Source organism: Gossypium hirsutum, chromosome A11 (genome assembly GCF_007990345.1).
Source record: "Gossypium hirsutum isolate 1008001.06 chromosome A11, Gossypium_hirsutum_v2.1, whole genome shotgun sequence".
Classification (NCBI taxonomy): Eukaryota; Viridiplantae; Streptophyta; class Magnoliopsida; order Malvales; family Malvaceae; genus Gossypium; species Gossypium hirsutum.
The window spans coordinates 83867690-83893667 of record NC_053434.1 but is presented as its reverse complement, the minus strand read 5'-3'; the positions used below and the strand labels follow the sequence as shown (position 1 = coordinate 83893667).

General features: G+C 37.1%; 2 non-coding genes across 2 annotated transcripts; both read left to right on the top strand.

Annotated features, from left to right (window-relative positions):
* Nucleotides 1-11815: 11815 nt before the first annotated feature.
* LOC121210683 (small nucleolar RNA R71) lies at nucleotides 11816-11922 on the top strand. The gene has a single exon (XR_005905797.1). It is a non-coding gene; the product is annotated as a small nucleolar RNA R71 (small nucleolar RNA).
* A 5897-nt stretch (nucleotides 11923-17819) lies between these two features.
* Nucleotides 17820-17926, top strand: LOC121210398 (small nucleolar RNA R71). Its single transcript, XR_005905511.1, has one exon. It is a non-coding gene; the product is annotated as a small nucleolar RNA R71 (small nucleolar RNA).
* The last annotated feature ends 8052 nt before the right edge of the window (nucleotides 17927-25978 follow it).

The following is a 25978-nucleotide window of genomic DNA, read 5'->3' as shown; positions in this document are numbered from 1 at the left end:
TTTATTGTCACTTTATTCAGCTGACGATAGTCGATGCACAACCTCATGGTTCCGTCCTTCTTCTTCACAAACAATACTGGTGCACCCCAAGGTGAGAAACTTGGTCGAGCGAAACCTCTATCAGTCAACTCTTGCAACTGAGCTTTCAACTCCTTTAACTCGATTGGTTCCATACGATACGGAGCTATCGAAATCGGCGTAGTCCCCGGTACAGCTCAATACCAAACTCTACCTCCCGCACAGGTGGTAAACCTGGTAATTCTTCGGGAAAAACATCCAGGTATTCACAAACCACCGGCACAGATTCGGGTTTCTTTTCTAACTCTTTGTCATCAAGTACATACGCAAGGTATGCTTCGCACCCCTTTCTTACATATTTCTGAGCCGACATTGATGATATTACAGCTGGCAACCCCTTTAAGTCCGTAGACTCAACTCGGATTATCTCGTTACTTGCGCACCTCAAATCAATAGTCTTGCTTTTGCAATTCACAACCGCATCATACACGGTCAACCAATCCAAACCAAGAATAACATCAAATTCATCAAACGGAAAAAGCATCAAGTCCGCCGGAAAACAGGAACCTCGAATTACTAGGGGGCATTTATTACACACTTTGTCGACAAGCACGTAACGACCCAAGGGATTTGATACCCGAATTACGAACTCAGTGGACTCAATAGGTAAAGTCTTACTGGATGCTAAGGTTTCGCATATATAAGAATGAGTAGAACCAGGGTCAATCAAAGCAATCACTTTAGTATCAAAGAGAGTAAAAGTACCCGTAATAACATCTGGCGAGGAAGCATCTTCGCGTGCGCGTATAGCATAAGTCCTAGCAGGAGCACGAGCCTCAGATCTGGTCGTAGCATCTCTAGATCCTCTCTGACCACCACTAGCATGCCCGTATTTCTGGATGGTCTACCTCGAGCAGTGGTAGCACCCGGTTTCCCGCTCTGATTTATATTCTGTTCAGACAACCTCGGGCAATCTTTAATGAAGTGGTCAACTGATCCGCACTTGTAACAGGAGCGATCATGGAATCTACAACTCCCCGAATGCCATTTACCACAATACTGGCACTCCGCTCTGTCCCGACGATCATTTTCAACACTAGCGACCGAAGTGACTCGTGCACTCACAGGGGTCGATCGCGATCTCGTCTAGAAAAGCCTGAAGTGTCTCTAGACCGGCCTAAGCCATCTCTAAATTTCTTCGATGACTGTGGGAAGGGCTTCCCCGAAGACCTCTTACGAAACTCCCTTGCTCCCACCTCAGCTTTTCTTTTCTCCATACTGAGCTCCTCGGCTTTACAAGCTCGCTCGACAAGTACCACAAATTCTCGGATTTCTAACATGCCAACATACAGCTTTATGTCATCATTCAGTCCATCTTCGAAACATTTACACATCACAGCTTCTGAAGAAATGCATTCTCGCGCATACCGGCTAAGCCTCACAAATTTTCGTTCATAGTCGGTAACCGACATGGAACCTTGTTTGAGTCAAGAAATTCCTTCTGTTTTGGTCAATGAATCTCTGACTGATATACTTCTTTCGAAACTCGGTTTGGAAGAATTCCCAAGTTACTTGCTCTCTAGGCACAACAGAAGTCAATGTATTCCACCAATAGTAGGCAGAATCACGTAGCAAGGAGATAGTACACTTTAAGCACTCATCGGGTATGCAAGATAGCTGGTCGAGTACCCGGATAGTGTTGTCCAACCAAAATTTAGCTTGCTCGGCATCATCGCTATCCGTAGCGTTAAATTTAGTAGCCCCGTGTTTTCGGATTCTGTCAACTGGGGGCTTATTTGACCTTATTGGTCCGTTACCGGAGGTATTGTAGGTGCGGGGGTGGTACTTGTCGGGAATGGAGGTTGTGGAACAGCCGTATTAGTTCGAATGTATTGGTTGAACCAATCATTCATCACGCTATAGAAAGCTTGTCTAGCCTCATCATTCGGATTACTAGCAATAGGATGAGAGTCCGCTGGAGCTGTCCCTTGTGCGGGAACAGGCGCTACACTCTCAAGATCATCAGCTACCGCTCGGTCGGGATCGGGATCCATTACTATAAATAAACACATTTGCAAATGTCAAAAATCACCACACTATCAAATAATCACATAAAATGGCATGTATAGCTAGACCCAACGCATTACAGTAGTCCTAGAATCGACTAAACCGTAGCTCTGATACCAATAAAATTGTAACGCCCCGTACCCGAGTCCATCGCCGGAGTCGGACACGAGGGGTTTGCAGACTTAAATCACTTCTTTGCACAATTCATTTTAAAATTTCCAGGCAAGCTGGCTAACTGCGTCACTGTCACCTTAAAAATCATATCTTGAGTTTCACAACTCAAAAATCAGTTTCGTGATTTTTCCCTGAAACTAGACTCATATATGCATCTACGAATTTTTTCTAGAATTTTTGGTCGGGCCAATAAGTACAGTTTATTAGTCAAAATCTCCCATGTTACATGGATCGACTACACTGACCTTTGCGCATTACGACTTGAATATCTCCCTGTACAGGGCTTCAATACTGCTGCCGTTTGTTTCTATAGAAACTAGACTCAAAAAGGAATCTATTCATATATGGTATGACTTCTAATTATCTCTGGTTAATTTATAATGAATTTCCAAAGTCGGAACAGGGAATCCAGAAACCGTTCTGGCCCTGTCTCACGAGAACCTGAATATCTCTTAACATACTGTTCATATGATCGTTTCATTACTTTCCTATGAAAATAGACTCATCAAGGTTCGTTTACATAATTTATTCACTATTTAATTCCATTCCTACTATTTTAGATATTTTTCAAATCTACATCACTGCTGCTGTCAGCATCTGCCTTTAAGGTAGACTTTACCTATTTCATAGTTTCCATGATTCAACTAGCCCTTTTAGCATAAATAGCACAAATTATGATAGTGATTAACCATTCCCATGGCCAATCCTTGTTAAGCATATCCACACCTCTCAATAACCGTATCCATACCAAATGATTATAACATTATGCTCAAACATATATAAGCCATTTTCGCATGGCTATCCAAAATTATACAAATCTAAAGGGTCCATGACCCACAACAAAAAGGGTAGTCCTATACATGCCATTTCAAAGTTCAACCAAAAGTGTACCAAAAGGGGCTTTGATAGTGTGCGCGACTTCGACTTCAAAATTCCCGAGTCCGATAGCTGACGAACCAAAATCTATAAAACAGAGAATCAAAGAAACGGAGTAAGCATTAGTGCTTAGTAAGTTTGAGCAAAGAATTTAAGCACAACTGAAATATAGCATTCATATAACTAAACGGATAATTTCATATGCACAAATTCTCAATATCATAATTACTTCACATTACCAACCCTTATATTCACACACAAAAGATCAACTTAGCCAAGGCCGGAAACTCATAAATTTACTGAGCGAATATTATTCGAAGGGAATCAACTATCCCAATGCACACACGAAACATACCTCATTGTTGGGATTTTACAAGCGTATTAACTGAAATTTTTACAGCAAGATCGCTCATTCCCGAATCACGTACCTTCGAAATTTAACCGGATATAGCAACTCGTTCAAATGCCTTCGGGACATAGCCCGGTTACAGTAACTCGCACAAATGCCTTCGGGACTTAACCCAGATTTAGTAACTCGCACCAATGCCTTCGGGCTTAGCCTGGAATTAGTAACTCGCACAAATGCCTTCGGATCTTAGTCCGGATATAGTCACTTAGCACAAAGCCTTCGGGACTTAGCCCGGACATCATTCGAATAACCATGCACATTTATCAATAAATCATGACACATCCGTATTTCATTTTCATTACCAAAGCTCAAACACAAGACACTTATCACACTTGCAATTTCGGCTCAATAGCCACATACAAAGAGCATGATTTTGATTCGCTTAAAATATGATCTAATCAAATCATAATCTAAGTTCCATTACTCGAAAACTTACCTCGGATGTTGTCGAACGATTTCGATGGCTATTCGACCACTTTTTCCTTCCCTTTATCGGATTTAGTTCCCCTTTGCTCTTGAGCTTAATTTAACAAATAAATTGATTTAATCATTTGAGCATCGAAAAGAGGAACTCAAGGTACTTAGCCCGTATATAATTCATTAGACATCAAAGTCACATATGTACGGAATCATGAATCAAACTCAACACATTAGTTAGTATTCTCCTTAGCCGAATTTTCTAAGTCAAGATAAATCCTTCAATATGCTTACCTATGGCCGAACAAACACATCAACCTATGTACTCATTCATGTGGCCGAATATGCATGTTTATGTTGAGGCCAATTATTTACTTAATACCACACACAAATGGCATACATTTTACTAACTAATGCATTACATATTATAACTCAATACGCATCCATCATTTACTCCATAACCGAAACACCATCATATGAAAATATATACCTTGAGATATTATATATGTCATGCCAATACATCATGTGCAAACATATATATATGTGTAAGAGCCGAATCACAAGGTTGATTATAACCAAACATAAACATAAATCCAAAACACAAATCTTACCTAGCATGCAATAAGAATAAATCATACTTATGGATATACCATGGCCGAATACATCACAACACCTTACCATTTCAATTTTGATCATGGTTAAACAAAGAACTTAATGTCTCACTCAAAAATGCTAAAAAGAAAATCCAAGAGTTAATCAATCCACCATCACATGTACCATTAACAAGCTTCACATTTAGCATGCAATGACATTAACACAAAATCCACCTTGGCCGAATATCATCCCCATGACATAGCAAGGATTTGAACCATGGCTAATTAGAACTCAAGCTAGCAACTAAAAACATGCATGAATCTCATGGCACAACATCAACATACCGTAATCTAGATACAAGTATGGCCGAACCTCCTCCTAATCCTCTTCCTAACCAAACATGAAGTAAGAACTCCTTCCTTCTTCCTTAGAATTTTCGGCCAAGGATGAACCAAAGGATGAACACTTTTTTTTTGTTTTCTTTTCTTCCACTCACGGCAATAGGGGGGAGACAATCACACACATTCTTTCTTTTTTTCCATTTCTTTATTGCCCATACTCCTTATTTTATTTTTCCTAACATACATCACTAACATAACATGTTTGTGACATGTTTCCACTCATAGCATGGCCGGCCACTAAGCTTAAATTTGGGTAAATTGACATGCAAACCCATCATTTTCACAACATGCATTAATAGGCCATTTCACATTTGCCTAGCACATTTCTAAATTTTCTCACATAAGTCCTATTTGATAAAATTCACTTACAATTGACAAAATTCAAACATGAAATTTTCACACATGCATATATACATATAATAAGCATCAAATATGACAGCTAATTATTTTTATGACTCGGTTTTGTGGCCCCGAAACCACTTCCCGACTAGGGTCACTTTAGGGCTGTCACAGGCATGGGGTCCACCCATGTGAGTCGTGCTTCGATTCTGCCAAATTGACACGGTTGTGTGGTCTGCTCGTGTGAGGAGGTCTAGGCCGTGTTGATTTTGTACGTTGGCCCATTTCTCTGTTTTTGGCTCGTTTCTCATTCCTTTCGCTCTCCTATGCTCGCTTTAAGTATCAAACATGAAATTAAGGCATTAGGAGCATCAAATTCACCAATTTTAAGGAAAAATCATCCATAAAATGTGTTAACATGGGGTAAAAATATGTATAAATTACAGTTTATCAAATACCCCCACACTTAAAGATTTGCTTGTCCTCAAGTAAAATTCTCAACTCATAATTAAAAATAAATTCTTCTCAACTTATAATCTCTATCGAAAATATCTCAAACTAATTCATGAGTAGTCGTACATTGAGAATTCAACTGAAAGAACATTAGAGCTTCAAACATTCCAAGTTGAGTATTTAATCATGCAAAACTTAGGCATCTCCCCTTATCTAAGTGGTTACCTCGATTCGAAATCTCACGGAGTTTAACATCCTCACTAAAGATTCACTCAAATCACTCAAAGTGTTTAAGGACAATGAAAGTAGCACTCATCAGTCAATATGAAAAGTTATTACCATAGGCTTGCATGAAAATCAAATCTCCACCACTATAAATTGAGATGATACATCAATCAAAAGGCCTTTAGAGGGTTGTAACGTGGCTTTGGTTAGGGGGTGTGGTCACAAGCTGAAATAAACGGTTAGAATCGAGATTGAATTGAAAAATCACTTAACTAGAAAAAGATTTAATCATCATTTGCGTACAATAGAGCTTCTTCTCAGAATATGAAATTTAAATACTTAAGCTCAAAAATAAAAGAATACTACTAATGTGTATACACTTTTTTTATTTAAGAACAAGTCAAATGACATAGACTAACTATTAAGAACAAGACATAACTAAGCAATTTATTCAACTCAAATCTCAACAAAAATAGGGATCAAAATAATTGAGGGGATTTCAGCAATAATGGGTTAAGGGTTAATATTAAGGGTAATACAAGAAATGGCTTGTTAGCTCAATGGGGTTTACTAAGGGTTAATCATGGAGGTAGGCTTTTCATGGCATGAGTGGGTTAATCTTAAGTGACTTTCTCATTTTGACATATCAAATCGAATAGTGTGGTCTTGACATGCATAATCAAGCAAGTTCTAGAATAACAGTTCAATAATGACGCACTCATAATGAAAGTGAGCATAAAAGAATTAATAGATGCTCTTGAAGGCTCAAGATCTCACAAAAATTATGGTTTTTTGATGTTTAAACTTGTGAATTCCAATTCAAGATAATCCTAGACTTGGGGAAACAACCTAAAATTTTGAATTCTTAAAAATCAACTTATCATGCTTAATTTACTAGTATCTTTAAAGTTTAAATAAGTGCATGAATGCCTATGTTTTAATTTAAGATATATCAATAAAAATTATAAATCAATCAAAATTTATCCTAAACATGATATGAGAGCTTTTCAAGAGAACAAGTCAATCATTCAGGGATTTTTCTAATATAAAAATGAATACCCCCACACTTAAGATGTACATTGCCCTCAATGTATAAAGATAGATATATAGAAAAGAATATAAAAATAAGATAGGGAGAGAAATGAAACTTCTTGAGTGATGAATGAATTTCCTTGAACTGGAGTTTTGGAGAATAATCGGCGTGAGGGTGGAGGAGGATACTCCGGCGGTGGTAGAGGTTCATTAGTCAATAAGTCCTACACCGAGAGAATATTATATCTGAAGTTGGTTATGGTCGTGGTCGAGCAGGACATGGCAACCATGGAGAACCTTTCCCAGTGGAGTTTCGAGTCTCTGAGTAATAGTGAGCTTTGGAGCTCTTTATAACTGTGATAGAATCAGGAACTCTTTTAGGAAATATATAAGGAAGAATGATTACTCGGTAGCAAATAGTCGAAATTCAAAATTGTTAAATAAAAATTATAAAACCTAATAAAAATAAGCTTAAAGAAAAATAAAAAGTAGACCTAAAGTAGAATAAAAGTAAAAACATAAAATAATAAACAAAAGTTTTTAAACATCTTCATCGCTAGATGGTTCGCGAGGTGGGGGTGGCGTTGAGATGTGGAAGTGCTGACAAACCTAGTGTAGTGTAACATCAATGTGATCGAAGCGCTAAAAACATTGCTGCTTGAATCGAGTTAGGCGCTCAGAGATGTCAGCGTATGAAGCCGCCGCATGAACTAGACGAGAGGGTGGTGGTGGCTGAGACAGTATGCCCTCGTGATTTGGAGGGACATCATCAGTAATGTCCTCGGGGGCCTCCTCCTCAGTAGATTGAGCGAGACAATATTGAGGAGGGTAGGTTCCTCGGCGATTCTTGATCATCCTCATACTTAGCATGCTTGAGATGCCCTATGGGGACACCGGGCCCATGAGGGTGTAGGAGGATGATTGGGCCACTGTGTTGAAGAGCCTGAAGTACCGAGCCAACAGTGTTACACAAGGGCCAACGGAGATGGCCCCCTTCCTATGCCGCTCCGTCTGATGCTGAATGGCGAGGGCAATGAAATAAGCAAGGTCTATGACGTGCCCGTGTGACATACACCATAGAAAGTAGGCGTCGTGAGTGTTGACGACGCCATGCTCTCTCTCCTTCTAGTTAACGTGTGAGCCAAAATGGCGTGTAAGTGCCTTAGAGAGGGAGGGAGAGCCGATGCCTTGGAGTAGCTAGGATTGTAGGAGGCAGCGCCGGGGCCGAGGGCGTCCCAGAACAGTGAAGGAGAACGATGGATGTGGCAGTTGAGAGCATGTAAGTCATTCTCCTCCTTAAACTCCTTCGTATATAAGCCCAGTGCAGTACCGAAGTTTAGGACGCTTAGTTGGTGGACTAATCTGCCTAGGTGAAATTGGACTGTGCCTGGATCATCGTAGTTTGTCATTATGGTCTGAATATGAAACATTGAGCATAGTTCCATTGTGAGCTCGAGATATGTCAGCTCTATGATCCCAAAGAAAAGCTCCCAAGGGTCGGTGGTTAGGAGAGCCCAAATCACATCAGCCAACTGAACTTGTTCTACTGCAACCCAGTCGATGCAGCGGCCAGCAATTAAAGGTCGGGCCCGGAGTATTTGGAAAAGTTCTTCTTCGGGCCCAATGGGGAACTGCAGGAAAGGGTAACGAATTTTTGCAGTAGGACCCGAGGATAATGATGCTCCCTTCCTTTTCTTTGAAGTAGGGACGATGGCCTTTTTACCACGTGAAGACAACATTGTATACCTGCAATATAAAAAAGAATAATAATAGGTAAACGAATTTGAAAAGGAAAAAGCCATGAATTTGAACTAACAATTTCAGCCAAAACTACTAATACTAACCAAACTCAACCAGAATAATCAATTTCATAGCATAATTTCGTGACATTAGCATGGTAATAGCATGAGAATGAGTATAGTAATGGCATGGGTATGACAATAGAATGAGGCTTTCCTAACAACTCGATTCAACATGAAATGTTATGAGAAATAACCTAAGAATGCAAATTAAATGATAGAATAATGCACAAAATGAAAATATTATGAGAAAAATGAAGATTATTTTGAAAATAAGCATTAGAAATAAGTAAAATAGAAGTGAAAAGAGTAAACAAACGCTAAGGGAGAGAGATTGGGTGTCAAAAATGGAGTGGGAAGTAGCGCATGGGCATGGTAAAGAGGCTGTGTGGACTTGCAGCGGCTAGGGTTAGGGATTTTTAGTGAAGAAGACAACGAATAGTGCAGGGTATTTATAGATTTTGGGACACACGGCCAGGGTAAACGCCCGTGTTCCCAAATTTTTTCCCATGTGATTCGCTAATTTTAAATTAGGGCATGTTTGACAATTGGTCCACATTCGTGTTCCTTGGGCGTGTGGGTGCACACGGCCGTGTGACACGGCCGTGTCTGTCTTTGTTCGCTTCTCCCACACTGGTGTATGTAGTCCCACGCCCGTGCTAATCTAATAGGTTCGACCACTGTTGCTGGGTACGAGTGTGTCGCACGCCCGTGTTAATTTGACAGGTTACGCCATGGTTTCAAGGCAAAGGCGTGGTGAACACCCATGTTGTTTTGGCAGGTTCGCCCACGGCCATGTTGCACGACCGTGGTGATTTATCATAGCCCGTACTTAGAAAAATATTTACCTTGTTTCCGCACGGTCCTAAGCACGCCCGTGTGCTTGGCCGTGACTATGTGGTAAACCTGTATTCAAAAGCTTTGTTAGTGACTTAGGTGTTAAACACTAAAGAAGTTAATACAGTTAGTGCTCGGGTTGCCTCCCGAGAGACGTTTATTTATAGTCTAAGCTCGACTTACCTCTCCATTGAATGGTCATGGTGGTTCAACGAGTTTATACTCCTCATTCTTGCTGTGAATCTCATCAAAATAAGGTTTTAGGCGGGTATTGTTTACCTTAAAAGTGCCGAACTTAGGATGATTTACCTCGACTGTACCAAATGTGAAAATGCTAAGTACCGTAAGAGGGGTTTCTTCATTCGGTTTGGTAGTGAGAATGTGAGGATTTGCGGTATCTAATAAAACTTTATCTCCAACCTTAAGTTGATTTGGAAAGGTAGTGAGCTCATCCTGGTGTAGTTTTGGTTTATCATGTGTTCTCAGTTTATGTGTCCGCCATTCATCTAACTCCTCGATTTGTAGCCTTCGTTCTTCATGAATAGGTCCTCTACTATTGCTTGAAAGTGGCTCATGTAGTTCCTTCAAACTCATTTCTTGCAAAGTAGGTTGCACCATATTGTTAGTTTTAGTAGAGTGGTTTAGACGATCACCTTCAATTTTCGACGTGTTGCCAGAATTGCGAGCTTGAAGGGTGATTGTTTCGTCTCCCACACGAAGTGTGAGCTCACCTGTGCCAACATTAATAATTGTTTTAGCAGTTGCTAAAAAGGGCCTTCCTAAAATCAAAAGAGTGTTACTATCCTCCTCTATGTCTAGAACAATGAAGTCAACGGGAAATATAAACATCGATTTTAACTAGCACATCTTTAATAATACCCCTAGGAAATCTTATAGTTTTATTTGCTAATTGAATGCTCATCCTAGTCTGTTCAGGTTTCCCAAGACCTAATTGTTTGAACATTTTGTAGGGCATGATGTTAATACTAGCCCCTAAATCAGCTAATGCATTATTAACATCTAAACTACCAATTAAGCAAGGAATTGTAAAAGTCCCTAGATCTTTTAATTTGTTGGGTAGCTTATTCTGCAGAATAGCTGAGCAAACTGCGTTTAGCTCCACATACGACACCTCGTCCAACTTTCGCTTATTTGCTAAAAGCTCCTTTAAAAATTTCATTGCGTTTGGCATCTGCGGTAGAGCTTCAATAACTGATAAGTTAATATGTAATTTTTTTAAGAGTTTAAGCAATTTACCAAATTCCTCATCTGAACGGTCTTTCCTTGTCGCATTAGGGTATGGCACACGAGGTTTGTATTCTGTACTTATCGATTTTTGCTCATTATGGTCTACCTCACCTTTGCCTTTGCTTATCTCAATTTCTTGCCTTGGTTCTGGTTCAAGTGTGACTAACCCTTCCTTATCTTGACTAGTAATCGCGTTGAGTTGCTCCCTTGGGTTAGATTCTATGTTGCTTGGCAAGCTACCTTGCAGTCATTTAGAAATCAACTTGGCAAGCTGTCCAATCTGAGTTTCGAGCCTTTGGATCGAAGCTTGTTGATTCTTAAGTACTGTCTCGATATTTTGAAAATGGGTTTCTGACACCGAGATGAATTTGGTTAGCATCTCCTTAAGGTTCGGCTTCTTTTCTTATTAGTAAGGTGGTTGTTGAAAACCCGAAGGATGTTGTGGCCTCTGATTTCCTTGACCGCCCCATGAGAAATTGGGATGGTTCCTCCAACCTGCATTATAAGTGTTACTATATGGGTTATTTTGGGATCTAGAGTTATTGTTACCCATATGTTGGACTTGTTCCTCCTCGATGCTAGGGTTGAAGGGTTGATATTCTGTGCACGCTCCTCCTCCATTCAAATCGCACCTCATCACTGGATGTACCTGAGTGGAACCACACAAACTGTCAATCTTTTTATTTAAAAGTTCTACTTGGTTAGATAGCATAGTAACCGCGTCGAGGTTGAAAACACCAGCTGCTTTCGTCGGCTTTGTTCTCATAACTTGCCACTGATAGTTATTCAGTGACATCTCCTCAATAAATTTGTAAGCTGCCTCAGGTATTTTATTATTGATAGTTCCTCCAGTGGCTGCATCAATCATCTGTCGAGTCGAAGGATTTAGGCCATTATGGAACGTTTGAACCTGTAGCCAGAGTGGTAACCCATGGTGAGGGCATCTTCATAAAAGGTCCTTATATCTCTCCCATGCATCGTAGAGTGTTTTTAAATCCATCTGCACAAAAGAAGAGATATCATTACGTAATTTGGTTGTTTTAGCCGATGGAAAATATTTTAATAAAAATTTTTCAGTCATTTGTTCCCAAGTAGTGATTGACCCTCGTGGTAACGAGTTCAACCACTGTTTAGCTTTGTTTCTTAATGAAAAGGGAAACAACCGAATACGGATGACATCATTATAAACGCCATTAATTTTGAAGATCTCGCAAAATTCTAGGAAATTTGCCAAGTGAGCATTGGGATCCTCGTCCTGCAAACCATCAAACTGAACAAACTGTTGTATCATTTGAATTGTGTTAGGTTTTACTTCAAAATTATTTGCAGCAATAGCAGGTCCAACTATACTTGACTCAGTTCCTGTTAAATTAGGTTTAGCATAATCATACATAGTGCGCGGAGCAGGATTTTGATTAACAGCAATTGCAGGAGGTAGTGAATTTTCTTGGTTTTCAGCCATCTCCTCGGTTAGGGTTTGAATATCGTCCTCTTGCTCGTTCTCTGTGTATCTTAAACTTCGCCTTATTTCTCTTTGGTTTTTGTGAACTGTGCGATCAATCTCACTATCAAAAAGCAATGGTCTTGACGGGTTTCTTCTAGTCATAAATTATAAGAACCTACCATAAAAAAGGGAAAAAGAAGAATTAGTAATAAAAATTAGAAATAAATTTAAATTGCAGTAAAAGTAAATGGCTAAAGTAATAAAAATTGAGTGTTCCTAATATCTTACTTCCCCGGCAACGGCGCCAAAAACTTGATCGTGATTTTGTGTGTGATAAGTTTTATACATTTATAATGAATCGTTCTTGAAACTAACTATTATCACGATGAAGGCAAGTGTACCGATCGAACAATAGTATAGTTTTAGCAAAACCGGATTGTCAAACCCAAAGGAACTAAAAGTACTAGTAATGACTGTCTTTTTATTATCTAGCCTAAGAATAATGGTGTTTTAACTAACTAATTAGCTAAACTAAGAAATCACAAAAAAAAATAGAATTGGGGAATTACTTTTGGAAAAACGATTGAATTAAGACAATACCTAAGGAAAAATCCACCTAGACTTCACTTGTTATTTGACTCTGAATCGGACGATTTATTCATTTCACTTGATCCATAGAAATCTCTAAGTTATATTATTATCCCTCTCGAGACTAACAATGTCTAACCTTAAGTTGAATAACTGAAATCTCTTTCTAATTAACTCTCTAGGGTTGCATTAACTCGATCTATGGATCCCCTTATTAGGTTTCACCCTAATCTGGCAAAATCTTGTCACCCTATCTTAAGGCGCGCAACCAACTCCGCTTAATTATGACAATTGTACTCTTAGACAGGGTCTATTCCTCCTCTGAATAAGAGCTTATCTTGAATCAATATCCTGGAATATCAAAACAAGAATTAAGAACACATAATTAAGAGCAAGTCAAATATTTATCATACAATTCAGAAAATAATAACAAGATTCGTCTTAGGTTTCATTCCCCTTAGGTATTTAAGGGATTTAGTTCATAACTAAAAAGGAAAACATCTCAGAAGAATAATGAATACAAAACATAAAGAAAAACCTAAAACTCCTGAAGGGAAATGGAGGGGAGATCTTCAATCTTGATGATGAATCAGCTTCTGAGATGGATCAATCGGCTTTCCTTGAGCAGTTCCCTGCCTTCTTCTCTATGTGTCTTTTTTCCTCCTCCTCTAGGGTGTATTTATAGGCTTTGGAATGCCTAAGAACCCTCAAAATTGGCCTTTTTTGATTGGACTAAACTTGGGCTTGGCAGGGACATGCTCGTGTGACACGTCCGTGTGCGATTGCTTCAGACCATGATCAAGGCTGTTAAATAGGCACGGGCGTGTGGTCCACCCATATGAGTCGTGCTTCGATTCTTCCAAATTGACACTACCGTGCGGTCTACCTGTGTGAGGAGGTCCAGGCCGTGTTGATTTCGTACGTTGGCCCATTTTATCTATTTTTGGCCCGTTTCTCATTCCTTTCGCTCTCCTATGCTCGCCTAAGTATCAAACATGAAATTAAGGCATTAGGAGCATCGAATTCACCAAATTTAAGGAAAAATCATCCATAAATTGTGTTAAGCATGGGGTAAAAATATGTATAAATTACAGTTTTCAGTAGACCACAAAAAACCTGCTTGCAAAATCTTAGCTGCAGTACCTGAACCACCAAAGTGTCCCCCGCTTAGAGATGAAAGGCAATGATACAATATCTCAGCAATCTCACTTTCAGCTACACACTTCCAGATTATATTATCTACACACTGTTTAAACAAAAACGGATCCTCCCAAAAATAATACCGACTATCATGAAGGAATTTTTTCCTTTGTTGGTATGTCATTTCTCAAGGAATTATTCCACATGCAAGATAATTGGCAAAATCAGCAAAGTAAGGTGTTTCATGAATTCGACTTACCTCAAATAAGTGTTCATCTGGGAAATTCTCGTTGATAGGCACACATGATTGAGTTACCTCATCTTGCTCCATCCTCGACAGATGATCAGCTATTTGATTTTTGACACCTTTTCTGTCTTAGATCACAAGTTCAAATTCTTGGAGCAACAATATCCAACGAATTAGCCTCGATTTCACATCTTTCTTCGTAAGCAAGTATTTAATGGTCGCATGGTCAGTAAATACTGTAACTTTGGTACTTATAAGATATGAGCGGAATTTGTCAAAAGCAAAAACTATGGCAAAGAGTTCCTTTTCAGTTACCGTATAATTAAGTTGGGCTCCCGTCAAGGTTCTACTTGCATTGTAAATAGGGTGAAACACTTTGTTTCTTCTTTGACCCATTACAGCTCCAACAACATAATCACTTGCATCGCACATTAACTCAAAAGGTGAGCTCCAATCAGGTGTAACAATTATTGGGGCTGAGATTAACCTTTTTCCAGATCTTCAAAAGCTTCCAAACATGCTTTGCTAAAATCAAACTCTGCATCTTTCTCTAACAACAAACACAATGGTATAGAAATTTTCAAGAAATCTTTGATAAACCTTCGGTAAAAACTGGCATGGCCCAAGAAACTTCTGACTCCATTCACATTAATTGGGGCCGGTAATCTTTCAATGATGTCCACCTTTGCTTTATTGACTTCAAACCCTCTCTTTGAGATTTTATGCCCTAAGACAATCCCTTCTTTAACCATAAAATGACATTTTTTCCAGTTAAAGACAAGATTCGTCTCTTCGCATCTATTCAGTTCCTTAGCCAAACTACTCAAACAAATATCATAAGTGTTACCAAAAATAGAAAAATCATCAATGAAAACCTCAACAAAATTTTCAACCATATTAGTGATTATTGCCATCATGCATCGTTGAAATGTTGCAAGTGCACTACATAAACCAAAAGGCATTTGCCTAAAAGTAAATGTACCATATGGACAAGTAAAGGTTATTTTATGTTGGTCCTCCGAAGCTACAACTATTTGGTTATATCCCGAATAGCCATCTAAAAAACAATAGAATTCATTAATTGCCAGTCGACCTAACATCTGATCCATAAAAGGTAACAGAAAATGGTCCTTTGAGTGGCTTTATTCAACTTTCTGTAATCAATACAAATTCTCCAACCAGTAACATTTCTCATTGGAATCAACTCATTACGCTCATTTTCAAAAATCGTGATTCCACCGTTCTTCGGCACACACTGCACCGGACTTACCCACAAACTATCTGAAATAGGATAGATGATTCTTGCATCTAACCATTTGATCACTTCCTTTCTCACAACTTCTTTCATAATAGGATTGAGCCTCCTTTATCCATTAATTTGAGCTCTTTCACCTTCTTCTAAAATAATTTTATGCATGCAAAAAAGAGGACTTATACCTCGAATATTAGCTATGGTCCAACCAATTGCTTTCTTAAATTTCTTTAGAATAGCAATTAGTTGATCCTTTTGATCTTTCGTCGATCCTGCTAAAATAATCACAGGCAAAGTGGGACAGTCACCTAAATAAACGTATTTCAAATAGGAATGAAGTACCTTTAGTTTGAGTTTATATGGTTTTTCAATTGACAACTTGGGTTTCACAAATTCTCTGACTTCTAACTGCAATAGTTCAAACTGTGTGGATTGATTAAAATTTCTCAGATTGGCTTCCATCAAAGCCATGTTTTCTTCACCTTCTTCTTCCTCCAAAGGGTCAAGATTCAATGCTTTCTCCAATGGATCTTCTTTAAAATTGCTTTCTATAGAAACCAAGATTTCTATCTCTTCCATAACTGAACACTCTTCTACCGGATCAGGAAATTTTATCATTTTAAAAATGTTAAAGGTTACCTGGTCTTCTTGAACTCGCATGGTGAGTTCACCTTTTTGCACATCAACTAACATTCTTCCCGTGGCTAAGAAAGGTCTTCCAAGGATGATCAGCACTTCTTTATCTTCTTTAAAATCTAAGACAATGAAATCAGCAGGAAAAATAAATTATCGACTCTTACCAAAACATCCTCGATCTTTCCTTTGAGATATGCTAAAGATCGATCCGCTAGCTGAAGCATCACAGTTGTATGTCTTACTTCACCTATCCCTAGCAACTTGAAAATAGACTCAGGCATCAAGTTGATACTCGCTCCTAAGTCACACAACGCTTTACCACAGTAGGATTCACCAATGTTACAGGGTATAGTAAAGCTTCCTAGGTCTTTCAATTTCGATGGCAGTTTGTTCTGTAGGAAGGCACTGCATTCCTTCGTCAAGGCAACAGTCTCATACTCACTCAGCCGTTTCTTCTTGAATAGTATATCCTTCATAAAATTTACATAATTCGGTATTTATTCTAAAGCCTCTACCAATGAAATATTGATGTGTTACTACTTCAGAATGTCCAAAATGTTCTTGAATTGCACCTCATTTTTCTGCTTGTGTTGCTACAATCTTTGCGGATATGGAGGTGATGGAACTTTTGATTAAATCAGATAACTCTTCTGAGTAGGTAAATCTGCATCCAAAGAAGATGTTAAAGTCTCTAAATCCACTAAGTTAGGATTTACCTTGTCAGTTTTTGTAGATTCTGACTCTTTTGGTGTAGGAATTTCAACCGTTGGTTGATTCTTCTCAACGGGCTTATCTTCGACATCAATCAATCGGGGTTCTAGAATTTTACCACTTCGCAATGCCACTACCTTGATATGTTCTTTACCCAAATTTTTTGGATTCTCAGTGTTGTTTGGCAAGGTTCCTTGCGATCTATTATGAAGGTCTATAACTAACTGACCCATTTGGTTTTCCAAATTTTTCAATGTTGCTACTTGGCTTTGGATCAAAGCGTCATTCTTTCCAATGTACGCTTTCAATAAGTTCTCCAAACTATTTGATGTCTTAGCTCGATGTGGTTTTGGAGCTTATTGATTAAACCCTTGAGATTGATTGGGTCTATACTATAATAAGTTGTTATTCGGTCCATTTCCTTGCTTACTCCAAGAAAAGTTAGAATGATTACGCCATGACGAATTGTAGAAGTTGGACTGGAGTCCTTATCCACTCCTATTTTGATGTTGGTTCCCCACATAGTACACTGACTCAGGATTTGATGGACAATTCTCAAAAGAATGACCTTCCCCATAGTACACACAGGAAACTATTTCAAATGGACTTAGTGGCTGAGCTGCAAAATGATTAGCACTATTAGTGGTAAACTATTTTAACATAGAGAAAATAGACGATACCTAAGCTGATAATGAAGTGAAGGTGTCAACTTCTTGAACTTTGGCTACACGCCTTCCTGAAGCTATTCGATTTGTTGGCTATTGATAGTTATTACTCACAATCCTTTCGATAATCTCATAAGCCTTATTATGAGACTTAGACAAAATTGCACCATTCGCAGAAGCATCTACCATCAATCTTTTATGTGCATTGAAACTGTTATAGAATGTCTCCAACTGAATACAATGAGGAATCCCATGATGAGGACATTTATGAAGTAACTCCTTGAATCGCTCACAAGCCTTATACAAAGACTTATCATCCAATTGTTGGAAAGTTGTGATCTCGTTCCTCAACTTAGCTTTTTTCTAGGCGGGAAATACTTAACCAAAAATCTCTCTACTAATTTTATCCATGTAGATATCGAACTTGGTAGTAATTAATTGAGCCATGCTCGTGCTCGATCTCGTAATGAGTACAGAAACAAATTCAACCTCAATGTGTCTTCAGTGTCACTGGCTATCTTGAATGAATCACTCACCTCCATAAACTGTCAAAGGTGGAGATGTGGATCTTCCGTGGGCATACCACTGAATTGGCCCACCGTTTGGAGCATTTGAAACATCACTGGTTTCAATTCAAATTGGGTTGCCTCAATATCTAGCCTTCTAATTCCTAGATTTAACTCATTGAAAAGTGGCACACCATATTATATGATGCATCAATCCCTATCATCGGCAATGAGGATGGAATTTCGTACATGCTCGGCTTATTACCTTGGTGATTTCCAAGGTCCATCTCAACTTTTCCTTAAGCTATTCGTTCACGTCTTCTTTGATTGAATTCACTCAATTTCAAGGTTTACAGGGAGTAAATCAATAATCCGATCTATGCTCATAAACACTTGAAAAGAAAATCATAAAATTAAAAAGAATAAGTTAGTAATGTTAGAAATAAACCAAATTGGAAGTAAATAATTTCACAAAAAAATGACTATGGCAATAGTTAACAATCCCCGGCAACAACGCCAAAAACTTGTAATGCGTAGGTTTGTGCAAGTGTACACAGTCGTTAGCAAGTAATAACTAAGTATCGAGTTATTGTCTCCACAGGGATTGTATTTGTGCTAAGTCACTTTATTTGTAAAATTATATTAACAATTTGGTAAATAAAAACACAACATAGTTGAGAAGTGATGATTAAACTAAATGCAATGATCCCTAATGCAAATTATCCTAAGTATGCAAACTATATGAATGAAATAGATTTTAGCAAAATTAAACACAATTTGCAACAATTATAACATAAATAAACTAGGACAATTACTTTAATTAAACTCAACTTATTATCAACATGCTTAATAACATTCGGAAAAACATTCCATGGCAACTCTGTAACACCCCTTACTCGAGACTGTCACCGGAGTCGAGCATGAGGTGTTACAAGACTTATCTTACCTTCCCTTTGGTACACTCTTTAAATTTTCCGTTGAACGATTTGGAATACTAAGGATACACGGGTACCTTTCTTTTTTAAACTTACCATTGCCATGTGTTGACATGGTCCTACGTGGTATCCTTGCCTTATGAACTCACCAAGGCATGGTCTTACATGGGATCTTTGGCTTATAGTAGTTTATCAATGCCATGTCTTGACATGGTCTTACATGATTTCCTTGCCTTGTAAAACTTACCAATGCCATGGCTTGGCATGGTCTTACTTGGTATCCTTAAACCCTAATGTCATGACATTTGTATCCTACACATTCCTAAGGTTCAACCGGAACTTTTAAGTATCATTTCTTCGTTAATTCTTACTTGAATCATCAAGGAATAAATTTACAAAATAAATATATAGATGCTGAAAAATAAAATCATTAATTATAAATAATAAAACATTGTATTTATTTACTGCAAACTTACTTCGATACAAAATACAATCAAATATTTTGATTTAGTTCTCAACCTTTTTCTTTCCTTGGTCTAACCCCAAATTTTGTTCTTCTTGATCTATAATAGTAAATCTATAATAGTAAATTTAACTTATTTAATATTCACATTTATCAAAACAGTCCTTAACTCTAACTTTAGGCAATATTATGATTTTGCCCCTAAACTTTTTTATATTTACACTTTTTCCCCAAGGCTAGGAAATGAAACTTTATCCCTAATTCTTATGTTTTATGACATGCTGATCATTTATTTACCTACGTCAGCATAAATTCCCACTCTAACATGTACTTATGACCATTAGGTATTTTTACCGATTATGTCGTTTTACTCATTTTTGCTTAAAATCGCTTAGCTCAAGTCGTTTAACATAATTTCAAGCTTCATATTCTACCATAAAACATCAAAATAAACACATTTCACCTATGGGTATTTTTCCAAATATGAACCCTAGGTTAAATTATTGCTAGAATAAGCTAAATCAAGTTATCGGGACTTTAAAAACATAAAGAACATTAAAAATGAGGCTTGGAATCACTTACTATGAAGCTTGGAAGCTTGAAAAAACCCTAGCTATGAAGAACCCTTAAAATTTCAGCTTAATGAAGAAGATGGGCACATTTTGCCATCTTTTTCCCTTTTTTAATCTTTTAATTACCAAATAACTAAAATACCCTTCATCAAAACTTTAGTTATTTTTATCTAAGTATGTCCAATTTTGTCCATGAAAACCTCATGGTCTAATTACCATTTAAGGACCTCTACTTCAATTATGCTCTTCAATTTAATCCTTTAGCATCTAAAACTCATATTTATCAACTTTTATAATTAAGACCTAATAGGCAAATTAAGCATGCGATCTATAAAATTTTCCATAACACATGCATCTAATCACTCGGTAAGTTATAAAAATTAATCAGAATAAACTTTTCTATCTCGGATCATGGTTTCGCAACCACTGTTTCATTTAGGCTCTATTTTGGGATGTTACATTTCTCCCCCCTTTAGGGATTTTCGTCGTCCTCGAAATTCTTACTTGTGAAAAGATTTGGATATTGTTTTTGCATAACCTCTTCAGGCTCCCATGTAGCCTCGTCTATCCCATGCCTATTCCATAATACTTTCACAAGTGCAATACTTTTTTTCCTTAGTTGCTTGACCTCTGAAGCTAAAATCTTTACCGGTTCTTCACTAAAGTCATATTGTAACATCTCAAAATAGGGCCTAAACAGAATAGTGGTTGCGAAACCACAAATATGAGGTAGAAAAATTTATTTTATTATTATTTTAAGGTCTATGGAATGATTTCATGATTGTGTGAAAATTTTGTTTATAAATTTTATTGATAGAGGGTCCAATTTGATATTTAGGACTAAATTGCAAAAGTTGTAAAATTTGTGTTCTAGTTCACAAAGGTACTAAGTACTTGTGAGTAATGGGTTTTTAAAGTAGAGGTCCTTGAATAGTAATTAGACCATTATACTAGTTTGGACAAAAATACCTAAAGGAAGATAAAACACCATAGTTTTTAATTAAGGACATTTTGGTCATTTAGTTATTAAAATGAATTAAAAACAAAATTAAAAGCCAATTTTTGTCCATCTTCAACCCCTTGGCCGAATTTCACATGAGGAAGATATAGATAGGGTTTTTCAAGCTTCCAACCTCGATTGTAAGTCCGTTTTAGCCCCGTTTTAATGTTCTTTACGTTTTTAGAGTCCCGGTAACTTGATTAAGCTTATTCTAGCAATACTTTAACCTAGGGTTTATATTTGGAAAAATACCCCTAGGTGAAATGTGTTTATTTTGATGTTTTATGGTAGAATATGAAGCTTGAAATTGTGTTAAACAACTTTTTCTAAGCGATTTTACGTGAAAACGAGTAAAACGACATAATCGGTAAAAATACCTAATGTCCATAAGTACATGTTAGAGTGAGAATTTGATGTTGCCATAGAAGGGAAAAATGATCAGCATGTCATAAAACATAATAGAATAGGATGAAGTTTAATTTTCGAGCCTTTGGGAAAAAGTGTAAACATGTAAAAGTTTAGGGGCAAAAATGTAATTTTTTGAAAGTTTGAGTCAAGGAATGTTTTAATAAATGTGAGTATTAAATAAGCTAAATTTTTTTATTATAGATCAAGAAGAACGAAATACAGAGTTAAACCGGGGAAAGAAAAAGATAGTGGACTAAATCGATATAGTTGATCGTATTTTGTTTCGAGGTAAGTTTGCGGTAAATAAATGCAATATTCTATTATTTTATGTTAATGTTGTTAATTTCCAGCATGTTTATATTTATTTTATGAAATTATTCAAAGAAGACTCAAGCATGAATTGACGGAGAAGTAATTTCAGAAAGTCCTAGTTGAACCTTAGGAATGTGTAGGATACAAATGTCATGACATTAGGGTTTAAGGATACCATGTAAGACCATGCCAAGGCATGGAAATTGGTAAGGTTTCTAAGGAAAGGAAATCATGTAAGACCATGTCAAGACATGGCATTGATAAGTTACTATAAGGCAAAGGTCCCATGTAAGACCATGCCAAGGCATGGCATTGGTGAGTTCATAAGGCAAGGATACCATGTAAGACCATGTCAAGACATGGCAATGGTAAGTTTCAAAAGGATACCACGTAAGACCATTACAAGTCATGGCAATGGTAAGGTACCAATGTATCCTTAGTATTCCAAGTGGTTCAACAGGAAAATTTAAAGAGAATGTCAAGGTAAGGTAAGGTAAGACGAGTTATGCTAAAATGGTAAGACAAGTTCATGCTAGAAGAGCAAAGGTAAGTACATAATGTTCATGTATGTTTAATAAGGAAAAAGGCAAGTAAAATGTATTAATAAATTTGATTAAGTAAGCAAGTATTTAAGTAAGTGAGTAAGTGAAGAAGTTTAAAATATGTCTATGACAATTAATGAAGTTGCATTAAGTAGTATCATGCCGAGTAGTAAGATAATTCCTATGAATGTTGTTATTTATTTGCATGCAAACTTACTAAGCTTAATGCTTACCCCCTTCATTTTCCTTCTTTTTATAGTTTTGTGAAGCCAACTCAGGGATCGTAAAGCACGTCGGAGGTCCAGGCACACTATCACAAGGATTATTTTGGTATAGCTAGACGTTTCATTTTGAGTATGGCATGTATAGCATCGTAGCCATTTTGTGTGTATGATCTTATGACATGGCTGATGAATGGTATGTAAATGCTTGATAATGATTAGCTGTTGGAATGGCTAATCAAGGACATTTTTGGTGTTATGTATGCCTAAATGCTAGTTATTCCATGGAAATCATGAAAAATGTGAAATTAGCTTTAAAACAGTATCAGACAACAGTAATGAAGTGAATTTGGAAAATCACTAAAAATAGTAGAAATGGATTTAGATAGTGAATAAGATATATAATTAAATCTTATTGAGTCTATATTCATATGAAAGAAACAGAGTAAATAAAATAGTTGTATTTTACAAGATATTTAAATTTTGGTGAGACAGGGTCAGAGTGATTTCTAAATCCCCTGTTCTGACTTTATAAATTCACTAAAAATTGTACAAAAATAATTATGAGTTATACTTTATATGTATAGATTACTTATTGAGTCTAATTTTAAATAAAATAAATAGCATGGCTATTTTAATTATTTACAAAGATAAAATTAATTCATAGTGAACGGAGGTCAGAGCAGCCAAACACTGAAATAGAGGAAACTTTAACTAATAAAATGTACTAATTGGCTACAAAAAAATTCTGAAAAAACTTTGGTAAGAAGATATATGAGTCTAGTTTTAGATAAAATTTACAGATTTGGATTTCTAGTTTTGTAACTCAATTTATGATTTATTTAGTGACTATGACGCAGATGGACAGTTTATTTATGAAAGATGAAATAAATTGTTTTGATTTGTTTAAGTGATCGGAAAATTTTTATTGATTCTGGTTTGTTCTCGAACCATTTCAATTTCATGTTTTAGGGTCTCAAGGACCCTTTTTAAGGACATATTGAATTAATGGAACTAAATTAATTTTAAAAGAAAATTTTTATGCCCGAATTAGTAAGCTAAGTCAGGTAACGCCTCGTGCTCGACTCCGGCAACGGTCTCGGGTAAGGGGTGTTACACATATCTTGCTGAATCTCAACCTCTGTCTGTGAAATCACATGTGAAGGATCAAAAAGGTAACGACGTAACATGGAAACATGGAACACATCATGAATCTTTTCTAACTCTGGCGGCAAAGCTAACCGATATGCTAATGGTCCAACTCTTTCAGTCACCTCAAACGGTCCAATAAAACGTGGACTTAGTTTGCCTTTCTTGCCAAATCTAAAGACTTTCCTCCATGGGATACTTTCAAGAACACTTTGTCACCAACTTGATACTCAATCTCTTTTCTTTTCAAGTCTGCATAAGACTTCTGTCTATCTGAAGCTGCTTTCAAGCAATCTCTGATAACTTTCACTTTCTCTTCAATTTCTTTAACTAAATCAACCCCGTAAATCTGATTTTCTTTAAGCTCTGTCCAACACAAAGGTGTGTGACATTTACGTCCATACAAAGCTTCATAAGGTGCCATTTTTAAACTCGACTGGTAACTATTATTATAAGCAAACTCTACCAACTGCAAATATTTCTCCCAACTACCTTGAAATTCTAAGACACAACATCTGAGCATGTCCTCAAGTATCTGAATAACTCTCTCTAACTAACCATCGATCTGAGGATGGAAAGTTGTACTAAAACTCAAATTTGTGCCCAAAGCTTCCTATAACTTCTTCCAAAACCACAAAGTGAATCTCGGGTCTCTATCTGAAATAATCAAAACGGTACTCCATGTAGTCTGACTATCTCTAAAATATACAACTCGGCCAACTTGTCAAGTGAATAATCCTTACGAACTGGAATAAAAGGAGACTTCTTTAGCTTGTCAATCACAACCCATACTGCATCTTTCTTTCTTGGTGTCAACGGAAATCCTATCACAAAATCCATGGCAACTAGGTCCCATTTCCACTCAGGAACTAACACAAGCTGCAATAAACCTGAAGGTACCTGATGTTCGGCTTTTACCTACTGACAGATCAAGCATCTAGAAACAAACTGTGAGATATCTCTCTTCATTCCTACCCACCAATACATTTTCTTCAAATCATTATACATCTTTGTACTACCTGGATGAATAGACAAGGAACTGTTATGTGCTTCCTCTAAAATATTTCTAATAAGCTCATCATTCTTTGGTACACATATCTGATTTCTGAACATTAAACGACCGTCAGAACTAATCTGAAAATCTGACTCTATGCCTGACTCACACTGAGCTCTTTTGGCTTGCAACTCACTGTCATCTTTCTGAACTTCACAAATTTCTTTAAGAAAAATTGGCTTAGCTCTTAATTCGGCTAAGATAGAACCATCAACCGATAAGGTTAAACTAGGGTTCAAAGCTCTTAATGCAAATAAAGATTTTCTACTCAAAGCATCAACAACTACGTTTGCCTTACCGGGGTGATAATCGATCACTAGTTCATAATCTTTAATTAACTCTAGCCATCTTCTTTACCTCAAGTTCAAATCTTTCTGAGTCATCAAGTATTTCAAATTTTATGATTAGTAAATATTCGGCACTTCCCACCATACAAGTGATGTCTCCAAATTTTCAACGCAAATACAATGGCAGCTAGTTCTAAATCATGTATCGGATAATTTTTCTCATGTGGCTTTAGCTGTCTAGAGGCATAAGCAATTACCTTTCATTCCTGCATAAGTACACAGCCTAATCCATTCAAGGACGCATCACTGTAAATCACAAACTCTTTACTCGGTTCTGGTTGTACTAAGACAAGAGCTTCAGTCAACAATGCCTTTAACTTGTCAAAACTCTACTGACACCTTTCTGTCCATTCAAACTTGACATCTTTCTGTAGCAATCTTTTCAATGGAATAGCTATCATGGAAAATCCCTATACAAATCGTCTACAATAACCGGTGAGACCAAGAAAACTTCTGACCTTTGATACATTCCTGGGAGGCTTCTAATCAACAATGGCTGAAATCTTGCCCGGATCAACTCTAATACCTTCACCTAGGACTATAGTCTAAGAAAACTAACTTCCTATAACCAGAACTCACTTTTGCTAAACTTGGCATAAAGCTGACTATCTGTCAAAGTCTATAAAATTGTTCTCAAATGCTCTGAATGCTCAGTCTTATCATAAGAATAAATCAAGATATCATCAATGAACACAACTACAAATTTATCCAAGTAAGGTTTGAAAATTCGATTCATTAAGTCCATGAAAATGGCAGGAGCATTTGTCAAGCCAAATGACATCACAAGGAACTCATAATGGCCATACCTAGTCTGGAAAGTAGTCATTGGAACATCTGACTCTTTAACTTACAACTGATAATATCCAAATCTCAAAACTATCTTGGAGAACACAGTAG